The following is a 12,937-nucleotide window of genomic DNA, read 5'->3' on the forward strand; positions in this document are numbered from 1 at the left end:
GTGCTGGGATTACAGGTGTGAGCCACCACGTCCGGTCTGGAATGTTTCTTTTTTTTTTTTTTCTCCTTCCACTTTATTTTATTTTTTTATTGCATTTTAGGTTTTGGGGTACATGTGAAGAACATGCAAGATTGTTGCATAGGTACACACATGCATCACTTTTTAGGAAAAAGAAGTCTATTTTCTCTCAATATTTATATTTCTGTATACATTTTTAGAGATTTACATTCCTTTTATCCATTGCTCCAATTCCATTTATATTTTCTCTTCTTCAGTATCATGTTTTATACAACTAAGGAATTCCCATTTTTGTCCTTTTCAGAATTATATTATATGGCATTGTATTTTTTCATATATTTAAACTTATTCTTATCTAATTGATATTAACTTAGATTTCCAATTATCTTCTATGTTGTAATATTGTGTTTATGATTAATTATTCCATATCTATGTGTGTATTTTTAGCACGTGAAATACCATCTAAGTTCAGCTACTATAGCTACTTCATCATCCACTTTTGAATTCTTAAGCATGCCTTGCCCAGAATCTTTAAATGGATTTGTACTAGATTTACTACCTTTCTTAACCTGAGAAAGTTATTACAGGTTTTAAAGCCCCAAACTTATTACCAGACATTTGGTAGCAAGGGAAAATTGGTTCAAGTTTTGGGGGGCTCTAACTCAAGATGAACTTCATTTCATCCAAGGTTCTTCTTTATCATCCTTGGATGAGATGAAATTTATGTGAAGGTGTTCTTACAGGTAAATAAAAGCTGATAAAATAGAAAAATGAATTGTGACAGAATTCACTAAGAAGTTAATAACAAGGGAAAAACATTCAAGAAGTCCTTTCTAGGCTAACGAAATTGAAGGGCAGCCGAGGTCGTCATTAACTAATTGTGGACTTACTTCTCCGTCCACTGTTTAAAGGAAATAGTTTACATTCTCCTCCCATATACACAATTCTCAAGTGATCTACAATGTGATTTGTGCTTCATAAGCTCAGATACATTTCAGCAGAGTTTGTTTGATGTGGTTCTAATATCGAATATGCTTTTAGAAAGCAGTTAATCGAATTTAAGAAAGCATATGTGAAAGATGATTATATTAATATATTTTTAATAGCTGATTGTTTCAAGGGCTCTTTGGTTTATAAAATCTATTCTTGTCTACAATGCCATCCATTGAAATCCAGTTTGCTTACTTAAATAAGTATTAATATATGCAAACACACACACACACGCACACACACACACACACACACACACACACACACACACAAGTACTGGCTCTTCTCTCAAAAAAAATCTCTGCAGGGTTGAGACCACAACATCTCCTGACCCATCAATTCAAGGCTATCTTCTCAGCCATCCTAAATAAGGGTGTCATGTGTGGTAGGGAAGAGTTATTCAGCAAAGATAAAGCAAAATTTCTTCTGGGCTCAGCAAGACTGTTCCGTGCCTACTATTCTTTGTGAAACTTTATGCTACGTTCTTTTCCCTGTCGCCTTTTTAATTCATGTCATTTCATACCGAGAAAGTAAAGAAAACAGGATACTAGAGGCCAGGACAGCAAGGGCGAAGTGAGGGATAGAGAGATTTGTTAAAGGCTACAAAATTATAGCCAGATAGGAGAAATAAGTTCTTGTGCTCTATGGCACTGCGGGATGACAATAGCTAACATTAATATGTTATATAGTTTCAAATACCTAGAAGGAGGATATTGAATGTTCCCAACACAAAGAAATGATACCACGTTTGAGATGATGGAAATGCTGATTACCTTCATCTGATTACTATACAGTATGGGTGTTGAAACATCACTATGCACCCCATGAATATGTACAATTGTTATTTGTCCATTAAAATATTTTTTAAAAGGAAAAAAGAACTGAAGATTTTCCATATATTTTGCCTCCCCTGGCAAAGGTAAAGAAACCAACTTTGTCATTAGTAGTGTGGGCATCTAGGAACCCCTCAGAGCCACTGCTGAAACCACGCAGCCAGCTGTATCACCTCTCCAGCCTCCCCACACACCCCCCCCCCACATTCATCCCACCCTCAGCCCCTGCAAATATCGCATGCCACGCATGGCTGCTGTAAATGTTCCCCAAGAACATCTCCAAGAGGAATAAAAAGGGAACACAGAATTGGCGAAATCTCTAGTTCTACTGACTTATGTGCTTAGGCTCTAGTGAGGAGACTTCATCTACTCACTTCTGGTAAAGTGGTACTCAGGGAAACTGGGTCTCCATAAGACTCAGATTCAGAGAAGGAGAGTAGAAGGCATGTGGCCATTCCTCCCAAGCAAAGTCCCAGTAAATCAATAAAAAACCTTTGCCCTCATTTAACTCTATGAGCTTTTATTTTTACAAGTTTAAGTTTCTTTTCCACTCACAGAAAGAAAACAAAAAAGTTCCATAACATAGACTCATGAACTAAACAGAGACGATGAACTCATTTTTTATACAAATCCCTCCTTTTCTGTTTTTACTTTTAAACTTCCATCCTTCCCTCCCCTGCTCTAGTGTCTTCTACTAGTATTAAAAGTTACACCCAATGAATATTAGCTATTTTCTTCTGGGAATTTTAATGTTGCTTACATTGAACAATGGTGTAGCATAACAAAAGGAGATTAAACTTCCTGCTGCACCACTTACTAGCTACGTGACCTTGGGTAAGCTACATAACCCCTTCAGTTTCCTGTGTGCAATATGAACATAGTGATACCACTTATCTCATGGGGATTTACAGAGTTAAAACATATAAACCACTTACAATAGTGCCTGAGACACAGAAAGGGCTCTGTGAGGGCTGGCTATAGGTATCTGTAGACCCCTATTCTAATAACATCACTTCTTTTTCATAGCTTTTGATACTCCCACTGTATAGCTCTCTTTTACTCAGTGCTATGATGCCATGCTTCCTGGATTTCCTCCTACCTTCATAACTAGTACATCTCAGTCATCATTACTTCTTCTACTCTTTGACTAAAATTAAAGATAGGTGGTGTCATTTAAAGATATTGCAAAAATATCCAGAATAACCAAAACTACCCTGAGCAAAAAGAATAAAACTGGAGGGATCATATTACCTAACTTCAAATTATATTGCAGAGCTACAGTAACCAAAACAGCATGACACACAGGTAGACCAATGGAACATAACAGAGAATCCAGAAACAAATCTATACACCTACAGTGAACTCATTTTCAACAAAGGTGCCAAGAATATACATTGGGGAAATGACAGTCTCTTCAATAAATGATGCTGGGAAAGCTGGATATCCATATGCAGAATAATGAAACTAGACTGTTATCTCTCACCACATAAAAAAATCAAATAAAAATGAATTAAAGATTTAAATCTAAGACCTCCAACTATGAAACAAAAAATGGACAAAAGATCTGAATAGACATTTCTCAAAAGAAGACATATAAATGGCAAACAGGCATATGAAAGGATAATATCTCATGTATCCCATAAATGTGCACACTTACTGTGTAACCACAAAAATTAAAAATAATATTTTTTAAAAAGGCATTGTGATGTCATGAAAATTAAAGTGGACTCAGAGGCCAGCCATCCAGTGTTCTAGTCAGGGTCTCAGCATAGAGAAATGGCATGTTCAAAGGTAATTTCAGAGACTTAATGAATGAGAAATGAAGTGAGTATCTGCAGAGGTATGTGGGCAGGTTTAACGGAAGCAGCAAAGGAGGGTGATGCTCTGAGGGACTAGCAAGAAAATTTGCTCCCCATCACCCAAATGCCTCTAGGTCTCCTCTCCCTTCCTTAGGCAGAAGGAGCCTCCTCCTCACCTGGCCGTTGTTGGAAGGAGGTCTTAGGTTGCGCTTGTGCATGAACAAACACCTACAATGTTGATGTGTTGAGGAAATCTGGTTGCCATGGTCCCCAGCCTCGAGCTATCAGCAAGTCCCTCCTAGCTCTCTACAGTACAGGTCTTATGAATGGCAGAACATTTCTTTAAATCTGAGCCTGCATGCTATCTTTTCCAATGTTCTTCTACTGAGGCACAGATGCATTCCGAACTTCCTGCTGGTACCGTCACTCCTATTCTCAATGTTTCTTTCACCAAAACTTCTGTTTCTCCAGCTGCATACTTGAGAATATACTGCTCAAGTTAGAAACCTCAGGGAAACATGCGGAGTTCTTTCCTCCATCACTGGGGTCCTGCCAGCTCTCCTCCTTTCCTGCCTCAACCCTTCTGCCTTCTTTCTAGCCTGCCCCATCCTCTTGCAAGATGTAACAGCCTGGGCATTTGAGCCCTCACATTACCTTGCTCTCATCTCCTGGCTCAAGAGCCATCTGTGGCTATTCTTCATTAGAGAATAGAGCCCAGAATTTTCAAGGTCCACCACATCTGAACCTAGGATGCCAGCCCATCCTACTCCCCAATGTCATGCTTCTTAATGCCTCCATTTACCCAAATTTTCAACCCTCTGATTCCTCACCACTTCCACGATGTATAGTGCACTTGCCAACTCTTCCCTGTCACGCACATCCTTCCCCTTGGTCTGAGTGCTCCTCCTGTCTGCCCCTACCCCACCTGGCATTTGGACCTGACATCTCCCTTCCTGTTTTCAAAATATTAGATCAAATATTCCATGAAGTCTGTCCTTATTAACATGGCAGAAGCCATCAACCTTCTACATGACCACAACTCTCGGTATTTATATAATTTACCCAGCTCTGCTTTCCATTTGAGTTTGAGTGTGAGTCTCCACTCTCTCTCTCTCTGACACCATTAGACGTTGAAGTCCCCAAGGACAGAGAGCACTAAAGCAGCAGCATCTTCATGTTTCTCATGGCACTTTCCATGGAGTTGACCCTTCAAAAATGTTTGCTGAATGTAACGATGCCCTGTCCTGTCTCATCTTGACCTTCAAATAACTCTTCACAAGCCCCCTCTTGCAGAATGTGGCACAAAATGCCTACTAAGGCAAGTATTCCGTCAGTCAGAATCATTTACTCTGTTCCTTAAGCTTGTGCAACATATATGTTGTCAGTATTCACTGTATGAATAGATGAATGAATAGACATTGTAATTCATCACTTTACTCAAACAGTTGTTACCACAGCCAGAATTCAGTTGCTGGTTACATTAAATGGTCATTATGCTGCTACCAAAAAAGTCTGACTTCCTAACTCATCACTCTACAAATGTTTGTTCCCAGGCTATGTTGGATGGGGGCAAGCACAGAAAGTGACAGTAAATGTTGAGAAACTCTTAGTCATTACCACAATATACCCACAATGTGCACCTATCTCATTGAGCAGGGTACAGACCAGTTCAAACATTATTGACCTTGCATGGAAAGTCACAGGATGAGTTGGAAAGTTAAAAACAAAGACAAACAGAAACAACCAAACCTCATTCCTTCACCACAGACAGTTTGAGAAGCATGGCTTTGCTGTAGAGTTTCTAACAGGAATAGGAGAGGTTTCTACTCCAAGCCCTCCTCTAGTACATCCACAACTGTCCCAAGAGACAAGACATGGGTAATCCCATAGCCTTCACAGTCTTCCTCCCTTTCTAGGGCAAAGAAGGTCTAGGTGAGTCATTAGAGTTATCTTTCTGTTCACTGTGGAAACTGCCACCCAGTACAGTAAACCCAGGCATATGGAAAGGAGCTGTGTGTGAGCCGAGAGACTGAGGAAAGACCCGTTGAAGAACATTCCTCTTCCTTTGTTTTCATGTTTATAATGAGAGACGTGTTCTAATCTTCATTTGTTTGTTTCTGTTATATGATAGGCAGAGTTCTAGGATGCATTATGAAATAGAACACAGGAAGAAGAGGAGGAGTAGGAAAAGAAGGAAGAGGAGGTGGGGGAGACAGACAGAGAAAGGAGGAGGAGCAGGAGGAGGAGATGATGATCAGTAATAATAAGGGATGTTTCTGAAGCCTTACTCTGCACCACTCACAGGCTGAAGACTTCTTGTCCACTGCCACACTTAACACTCAGAACTTCCCTGTGATATAAAGGTTGAGGTCAAACACAGTGAGCAAGCTACTTGGTCTGCTGAGTTTAACAAGGACATTGTTTTTTAAAATGGGGGGGTGGGACAAGCACAATCCTAATTCTGACTTAAATTCCTTAATCCTAACACTGGTGGAAAGCAGTTCTAATATAAATCTATTTGGATTCAGCACAGATTAGCTACCAAAAAACTGTCTGCACATCAGGAGCATGTATGTATAAGGATACACCAAACAGTTGAGCACAGTGGCTCAGATCTGTAATCCCAGCACTTTGGGACGCCAAGGTGGGTGGATCACCTGAGGTCAGGAGATCAAGACCATCGTGGCCAACATGGAGAAATCCTGTCTCTACTAAAAGTACAAAAATTGGCCTGATTTGCGGTGGGCACCTGTAATCCCAGCTACTCAGGAGGCTGAAGTGAGAGAATCACTTGAACCTGGGAGGCAGAGGTTGCAGTGAACTGAGATTGCACCATTGCACTCCAACCTGGGTGACAGAGGGAGGCCCCCATTTAAAAAAAAAAAAAAAAGGATATACCAAAACATAAGTCAAATTGTAAAAGTGAGTTATGAACATCCTAATGTATGGATCTAGATATCAAGTGTTCAAAGCATTGAAACCTATGAAATTCCAGAAAGTAAAGCTTTATAATGTATATTGTTTCCTTACCAAAATCTAAAAATGTTCATCTATTTATTACACTACTAGATAAAGCTCTAAAGTGGATATTTATATAGTACAATCTTGCCAAATGGCTCTGCCATGTAGACTTGATGACTCATTGCTTAAAGAAAGAGCCAGCCCAGAATGTGCCGACATCTTTAAGATATCCCTGTAACAGTGCTGAAGATAGAGATGTCATGTACAAGGAAAAGAGAAAAACACCCAAAATAAAGAGAAAATATCTTGCATAGATAAATGAAATGAATGTGCTTTCATTTCCAAATGTTAAACTAACACTAATCATGATAAGAGCTAAATCCCTAACAGGCATTTGGGGCCCATTAACCAAAAGAGGTTTAAGCTCCAGCTATGACGGTATCTGCAAACAAACACATTTATCAAGGAAGAAAGCAGTTGAGTGTCCTTGAAGAGCAAACTTCCTCTAAAGTGAAGTCGAAATTTATTTCATTAACGAAAATGTCTATTTAGCACCAAATTGGCACTGTGTCCGCATTGCCTGAGCAAACTCTAAGTGGAAATTGGTGTTTATTAACATCCCATCTCTCTTCCCAAGGGATTTAAAAGACTAGGTGGAAGCTATTAAGGAGACAGCCATATTTTTCCCACTGTTATCCTCATTTATGATATAGCCATTGCCCCGTCACTAAAATAGCTGCTGAGCCACTTGGTAAGGCAAAAGGGAATTCTAGGCAATATGGCAGACTGAACTGACACAGGCAGACCTATTCCTTCTGCAAAGACTTTGCAGGACTGGACAAAATATATGCATATCCCCGCTTGGGGCAGAAGGGAGACTGGGTGGGGAATGTCCCAGGTGCCAGACACAAAGAAGTGATCAAAGTAGAGTCATAAGTGTCAGACAGTAACAAGACCAGAGTGGAGTGTGTGACTTGTATGATAGGATCGGTGGACTGGGGTCTTAGTGCTCGAGAGAAGACAGGAGGCATGGCTTTGGAGCTATACAAGGTGACTAAGCTAGCACTGGTCTCAGGGAAATCCAGAAGTCTACATGTGTTGCCCACCCATGAAATAGAGACTGGAAGAACTATCCACTGGCCCAGGGACATAGAGGCTTGCCATATCCACAGGCCCTAGGTCACGCAGGTAAAAGCAAAGAGACTTCATATGACATAGAAAACCTGGCATTGTGCTATGTTGAGGGCACCGGCCCCAGCTTTGTTCACTTCTTCATTTGGAACCTGAAACCAAGAAATTAACATAAAAACTCAAGGGGGAGTGGCAGGAGCAAAAGAAAAAAAAAAATGAAGAAAGAAGGCAACCAGAAAAGGAGCTGAGAGAGCACACAAATGTGAAAAGCAGGGAGGATGAGCAGCCGAGGACTGGAAATCATCATGCCACCTAAAAAAGACAACACAATAAGCTTCTAAAAAGGAGGAAAGAGAAAGGATAGAAACCAAAGTATAATAACAGGGTATTTTTTTTTTGAGAAAAGAACTATTTAGAGAAACACTACACAGAATTCTAGAAATGCACACACATGCCCACACACAGAAATGTACATAGCTTCATTGGCCTGAAAAACTCCATCGAGGAATGGAGGAGCTCCAGTTTCCAATAATAGAGGCTGAGGTCAACCTCCCATTGAAAGCAACAAAAGAACTGGGTGGCTTGTAGTATCTCAAATCTCTTCCACCTAAAAACGTGGAAGAGCTCAGAAGCTGTGGAGGCCTCCCAGACTGATTTTTAGGTGCACACTGGGACTAGGGAAGAAAATAGGTATGAGACACCAAACCTTTCATGCATGTCTTCATGTCACTGTGAGACTAGAAACTCACACCTGGCCTTTTGTTCTCATTCTAAGAGAAACTGAATGGGTCTCACAGAAGACCCTGCCTGTACACTGATGAGAACAGACAACAGATAAATTAACTCTACTGCCCGCTCCTTACCCCAGAGGGCTTGATCTGAGTGGAAAGGAAAAGGGAAAAAAAGTAAAAGAGAAGGACACATGCATGGAAGTTGTGACTACTGACCCACTCTAACTTACTCAAGAAAAATGAAGCTATGGATACCTTCTGTCACCTTTTCTACTCACCATTGTTCTGGGAATCAAAACACACAAACATAGATGTAGATTTTAATAAAAGACTTTACATCTTTATGATTTTCAGGCAAGATGACTGTCAAATCATAAAACTTCTAACTCAATCTACAAAGAAGCTCTTGGAACTAATAAGACTATAGCAAGATTTTTGCATACAAGGTCACTAAACAAACATCAACAGGGTTCCAGCGACAATCAACCAGAAAAAATATATTAATAATCCCATTCACAATAGCAACAAAGAGTATAAGTTACCTAGTCACAAATCACATAAAGAAGGTACAAGTTCTATATGGAGAGTACGGTAAGGACATAAGAAAATATCCAGCAATCTCACTCCTGTGTTATACCTCTAGAGAAATGGAAACTTCCGTATATGCATGTATAGAGTAGGTCTAAGCATAATCACCCAAAGCAACAAACAACAAAAATCTCCTTCATCTTGGTGAATGAATAAACAAAATGTGGCCCATCTACACAACAGAGTGCTATTCACCAATCACATGAAATAAACTATTGCTACAATTTGGGTGAATCTCAAAGGCATTTGAGTAACAGAAGCCAGTCTTAACAGGTTACACATTGTACAAGTTCATTTATGTGACATTCTCCAAGAAATAACTATAGTGCTAGAAGACAGATCAGCCATTGCAGGAGTTGGGATGGAGAGGACATAACTGCAAAAAAATATTATTTAAGAGTTTCGGGGCTGGAAGAGCTGTTCTATATCCTCATTTGATTGGTGGTTACATGTATAAAATTAATAGAGCTGTGTGCACTAAAAAGTAAATTTCACTGTATGTTAATTGAGAAAATATAATTTTAAAGTACAGGAACTTTTATTAAAAAGTGGATCTGATGTGATGGGAAGGTAATTCAATATGGTAAAAGTAATTCAATATGGTAAAAATGACATTCTCCCCAAAATTAATCTATAAATTCAATGAATTTCACAAAAACCCAGCAGAGTTTAATAAAACTTGAAAAATTAATATTAAAATTTTTAATGAATAATAAAGATGTAGGTATAACCTTTTGGAGACAGCTTGAAGAGAGGAACGACATGCCTTGCCACCTATCAAGAATTATTATAAAGCTCTAGTACTTAGAACCATGAGAAATGGGGGTAGGGATAGATAAACAGAGCCTGACAGAGTGCACAGTTGTACCAGAAGATTTATAAATTGCTGTTTGTGCATTATTCACAATAGCAAAAACATGGAGTCAACCTAAATGCCTATCAATGATACACTGGATAAAGAAAATGTGGTACATACACACCATAAAATACTATGCAATTATAAAAAGAACAAGATCATGTCCTTTGCAGGGACATGGATGGAGCTGGTGGCCATTATCCTTAGCAAACTAATGCAGGAACAGAAAACCAAATACCACATGTTCTCACTTATAAGTGGAAGCTAAATGATGAGAACACGTGGACACAGAGGGAAACAGCAAACACTGGAGCCTGTTGGAGAGAGTGGAAGGAGGGAGAGGATCAGGAAAAATGACTAATGGGTATTAGGCTTAATACCTGGAAAATGAAATAATCTGCACAACAAGCCCCCATGACACAAGTTTACCTGTGTAACCAACCTGTACATATATCCTTGAACTTAAAATACAAGTTGAAAAAAATAAAATAAATTGGTATTCATTTATATAGATTCAAATATCTCTCTATCATCTGTCAATCATCTATTATCTACCATCTATCTATCATCTAACAATCATCTATTGCTTATCTATCATCTGTCACCTATCTGTTATCTACCTATTTTCTATCAGCTATCTATCCACCTAATTTCCTACCATACCACAGACACAAAAATAAATTCTAATCAGATTAAATTCCTAAAGGTGAAATGCAAGACGTAAAAAAAAAAAACCTCCTAAAAATCAAGAAGAAAAAAATGTAACAGAAAAAAATAAACTAAGGATATGAAAAACATATGCCACAAGGGGCCATCAGTCAAATGAAAATTAAAGGAATACAGTTTTATTTCACACCCACCAAAGATGTGAAGATGCAACCGTTTGGCATTCAAAACACTGGCAAAGCTGTAGAAATGAACTTTTTTAACAGACGTTATCGCAGCAGTCTTCGATTCACAGAAAAGCTATGGAAAGTACAGACTTACCATCTGTTACCTTTTCCCACCTCCACAGTCAACATTTTGGTACTTTTGTTACAATTGATGAACTAATATTAAGAAATTTCTTAACTAAAGTCCATAGTTTTCACTGAAGCTCACTCTTTGTGTTATAGCTTTTATGAGTTTTGATAAATGTATAATGAATGGTGCCCACCATTACAATATCACGCAGAATAATTTCACTGCCCTAAAAACTCCCTGTGTCCAGACTATTGCTCCCCTTCTCCCCCTGAAACCCTGGTAACCACTGATCTTTTTACTGTCTCTATAGTTTTCCTTTTTCTGGAATGTCATATGTTAGGAATTATACAGTATGTAGCCTTTTCAGGCTGGCTTCTTTACTTAGCAATATGCATTTAAGTTTCCTCCATGTCTTTTGGTGGCTTGATAGCTCATTTCTTGATATTGCTAAAAAATAGTCCATTGTCTGGGTGTGCTACAGTTTATCCACTCACCCACTGAAGGACATACTGTTTTCTTACAAGTTGTGGCAATTATGAATTAATGGACTTTTTATATATCATTGATAGAAAGACAAAATGCAACAACAGCTTTGGAAGATAAGGTGGCAACATTTAATGCAGTTGAAAAATTCTTAAGGAAGAATAAAGACCTAGGGATAGCCTTTTGGGGACACTTTGAAAAGAGGGAGGAAGGGAATGCCTTACCACATACCAAGACTTACTATAAAGTTCTAGTAGTCAGAACCATGAGGAAGGGGTATACACAACGAGCTCAGAACTTCTATTCCTAGGTACACATCACAGAGAAACTCTTTCCAGGAAACATACAGAAAAATGCCCGTTAAACACTTTCTGTAATGGGGAAAACTGCAAACAAACTAGAAGTGTGCCAATAAGAGTATTGGGATAGGAGACAATTCTCCATGAGGCTCTCTCAGATGTCTGTACATTTTTCAGCAGAGGCGCTGGGAACTTTTGTTCTGGATGATCTTTTCAAGGGTGTTTGTATAGTGAACAGCCTCAAAAGATAGTGATAGTGTCTCCCTCTGGAGCAAAGTTTAGGCAGACTGACTTACTGGCCATTGTAAAAGATTTCAGTTTTCTAAGTTCGGGATTCCCTGGCTATGACACCGACTGACTGCATGTGTAGCAAACGCGTGGACCCCTTCACATCACCTCCACGGAATTCGAGGCAAAAAGAGAACTGGTACAAACATGAAGTTCCTGCTGTTCACTGTGCCATGAGTAACAGAGTCCATTGTCTCTGATCCAGGAGTCTCATGATTTCTGTCAGCATCCATGGTACTAAAACTGTTCACATGAAAGTAGGGTAAAATCTCAGATCCTCCTCCATTCTTGACAAATGGGTAAATAAAATTTTGAAATGGTTATACAACAGGCTGCCATAGAACAGAATAAAAAAATTAAAACAGCAGCTATCCACACAGATAAATTTCAATAATAGGCCAGGCGCGATGGCTCACACCTGTAATCCCAGCAATCTGGGAGGCTGAGGGGGGCGGATCACCTGAGGTCAGGAGTTTGAGACCAGTCTGGCCAACATGGCAAAACCCTGTCTCTAGTAAAAATACAAAAATCAGCTGGGTGTAGTGGCAGGCACCTATAATCCCAGCTACTCAGGAGGCTGAGGCAAGAGAATCGCTTAAACCCAGGAGGCGGAGGTTGCACTGAGTCGAGATTGCGTGACTGCATTCCAGCCTGAAGGATAGAACGAGGCTCTGTCTCAAAAGAAAAAAAAAATTCAATAATATAATTCTGGATGAACATAACTAAACCACTTCCATAAAATCAATGTTGCTATGGGTACTGACATATAATCTTCAGGATAATGCTAACTCAGGAGAAGCAGGATGGAGGAACTGCAGCAGAATGTCTTAAATCTTATAAAAATATGTAAAAATGCTAACATGTGTTCCTTCCATCAGCTGGGTATAGAAGTTTGCTATATAGATCCAGTCTTTACATGCAATTTTGAAAATTTTGTTCTTAATTCTCTTTCAAAAATTTTACAGTGGCAAACACCTAAAATGAAATGAAAGAAGCT

Source organism: Cebus imitator, unplaced genomic scaffold, assembly GCF_001604975.1.
Source record: "Cebus imitator isolate Cc_AM_T3 unplaced genomic scaffold, Cebus_imitator-1.0 Scaffold426, whole genome shotgun sequence".
NCBI lineage: Eukaryota > Metazoa > Chordata > Mammalia > Primates > Cebidae > Cebus > Cebus imitator.